A 3187-nucleotide genomic window follows, 5' to 3' on the forward strand; every position below is an offset into this window, starting at 1 on the left:
TATAGTACACACACACGTACATACACACAGTCTCAGAGACAGTAATATCTAAATCTATTGTAAATAATAAAAGAATTGTCCTAAATGCCTATAATATGCACAGTATCTCAGGCAGGATAGAGGTAGCGGTTAACATAACCTTGTAAATCCATGGACTTTCTCCCTTATTCTTTTGCTTTCAGCCTTAGAGCCCAGGGCCCAAGAATTTGGCTCAGTTATAAACTACCTACCCCATGGTTACCAATCCATGGCCTAAGAGTTTTGAAACTTTGAAAAGAAAGATTTTAGGTTTGACTTATCTTTACGTTTCAGGCCATGTAAAGAACTCTTAAGTGAGGCTTTCTCTTGTGTGTACATGGATGCATATGAAAGGGATGATTTACAATCTTCCTAGCCAAGCAACCTCTCTAAGAGTTGGGAGACTTACCTTACCTATGGCCCAAGGTATATCTACCTTTCGTCTTTGGTAAGCCTGCTCCCATAACTGAAGAAAAAAAATAAATTCACTCTCCTGGACCTTCATACCACCACCTGCCCCATCTCCCAGCCAGAAAAGTTGCTTGGACAAACCCATTTACCCTACCAAGAAAAGGATGGAAGGCATAGAGCCTCATCTTGCTCATCTCTTGGACCTAGTGTAGAGTCCAATAAACAGTAGGCACTTAATAAACAGTAGGCACTTAATAAACAGTAGGCACTTAATAGATGCTAAGTTGCATACAGTGACCCAGTATAAACCTCAAAAAGAGTATAAGCAAGGGATGTGTGATTGTTTTAAGTAGAGAGAACGCCCCCCTTAAGGAAAAAAGATTAAAGTTCCTACACCTGTAGATAAAAAGATTCTTGAGTACGACACTTACCGGTACATAACTGATGCAAACAGAACCATCAGAAGAGCACTCTCTCCAGGGTTTTTCTCAGAGCAACTTTAACATCCTTATTCCTCAAACTGTAGATCAGAGGGTAAGCATGGGAACCACACTGGTGTAGAAGACTGAGGCAAATTTACTGTGGTCCATAGATCCAGGAAAAGAGGTTTTCAAATAGGTGAATGCCTCTGACCCAAAGAACAGAGTCACAGCAACTTGGGAGCCACATGTGCTAAAGGCTTTGGACCTGCCCTCAGTGGAAGGAATACGGAGGATACTGGAGAGAATCAAAGCGTGAGATGAATATACTGATAAGGGGTATTGTGATGACCACGCCAACAACAATAAAAAGCACCAGCTCATTGACGTGGACACGTGCAGGAGAGCTGCAAGAAGTGGGGTACTTCACACAGGTAACGGTCAACGATGTTGGAATCACGGAAGGTCAGTCTCAGTATGCTTCTGGTGTGGGCCATGGCCCCAGAAAACCCTATCACATACGAACCGAACATCATCAGAGAACAGACATGAGGCGACGTGGTGACCACGTACAGCAGAGGATTGCAGATAGCTACATAGCAATCATAAGCCATCAATACCAACACACCGCACTCAGAACTGACAAAGAAACAGAAGAAAAATAGTTGAGTCATGCATCCCACATAAGAAATGAAGTTTTCTGACACAAAATCATTCAGCATTTGGGGGATAAACACACAGGAAAAACAGAGATCTATAAAAGACAAGTTGAAGAGGAAAAAGTACATAGGAATGTGAAGGCTAGAATTCAGCCCAGTTAAGGTGATCAAGCCCAAGTTGCCCACCACAGTAAACACATAGATCCCTAAGAACAGTAGGAAGAGGGGGAGCTGCAGCTCTAATTATTCTGATAATCCCACAAGGATAGACTCAGTCACTGAGGAGCTGTTTCTCAGAGCCATTCTCTTCTGGGGAGCTGTCTGTGGAAACAAGGGGCAAAATACATAGACTGGTTATAGGCACAAGCATGGCTGATGGAAGAAAGGTCTAGAAGATGAGCCAGTGCATGGATGCCCTCCTTTGTGCCTTTCTTCTCTCATCTATGCCCCACCCAAGCTATTGACAATGTGTCTGTGACTATATCTCAGCTCCCCTGGGTTGATCGTGAATCCAAGCTAGAGTCTGTTAGCATGGGCAGCAAGAGTTCTGTCCCCACCTGGGAGATGAGGGGATGGAGCCCCTGAATCGGCCGCCCAGCGGCTCTCAGAAAGACCTTCCAAGAGCCAGCAGGAGTACAACCCGAGCCCACTGCCTCAGGCTCAGAGACAGGAGCTCTCCTGTCGCCATTGTCTCCATTCATCCTGCCTCCCTCTCCCAGCTAGATACGGGGTTCCCGCCATGGGGAGAAAGCCAAGAGTGTCCCCTCTGTTTGCACCTTCTACCTTCCTCCTCTCAGTCCCTTCACTGCATTTTACACCAGAGTCAGTGTTAAGAGTAGGGAAGGGCTCAATACATCCCAGACCCCTTATTTGTGAGTTTAAAAGAAAGCCATCAGGAAAAATGGGAGTCAGATATTCACCTTCCTCCTCCTTGCCCCCCAAAGTCCTGGGCCCTATGCAATCTCTTTTTCCATTATCTCAAAGGAGAAAATGGTGTTAGTGCATAAAGAAGACAGCCTCAAGTTTTAACTCCTCTGATTCCGTTGGTGCTGAGAATCAGAGCTTTTACCGACCCCAGTCTCCAAGGTGCTCTAGGAACAGACCAAGATTTCTGTTTGTGGATTTTCCCAGATGGTATATACATCAACTTTAGGAGAAAAAACACAGCAATGCTCATTTTCACCAGAACCCCAGCTGGCAAATCATGAAGAACTTTATGCTACTTGATGATCTCAGGGATCTGATTAGATACAGTTTCAACCCCCTGGGAATTTCTGAGAGATGTGTCCCTACAGGGAAGAAATTGTTTACAGCCTGGATGATGAAGTTTACCTAGCATCTTGGGACTCAGGTGTTCTACTCAAACTTCTCATTATCTCCAAGGACTTCATGTTGTTTAGTGTTGAATTGGAGGGGGGACCCTCAGTTTTCCTATCCTTCATTAAAGCTTGGCACTTACACTTGACATTAAGAGAGGATGATCCCAAACTAATTTCAGCCACTATTTCTAAATTTTCAAAGGGAGTTTTGAGAATAGGACAAAAAAAAAAAGTTAGGTCAGACTTGTAGGTGATATGGAAAGCACCTCAGACAAAATGTTTCTAGCACCATGAGCTGCTCAGAACAGTGGAGACACCCCCCGCCCCAGACACCACCTACCCTCAGCTCTACTAAGGGCCA

The 3187-nt window shown here is 44.6% G+C and overlaps 1 pseudogene; it reads right to left on the reverse strand.

Annotated features, from left to right (window-relative positions):
• Positions 1-888: 888 nt before the first annotated feature.
• Positions 889-1810, reverse strand: LOC112396856 (olfactory receptor 8B4-like; annotated as a pseudogene).
• Positions 1811-3187: the final 1377 nt, after the last annotated feature.

Source organism: Neophocaena asiaeorientalis, unplaced genomic scaffold, assembly GCF_003031525.2.
Source record: "Neophocaena asiaeorientalis asiaeorientalis breed wild unplaced genomic scaffold, Neophocaena_asiaeorientalis_V1.1 scaffold308, whole genome shotgun sequence".
In the NCBI taxonomy this organism is placed as follows: Eukaryota; Metazoa; Chordata; class Mammalia; order Artiodactyla; family Phocoenidae; genus Neophocaena; species Neophocaena asiaeorientalis.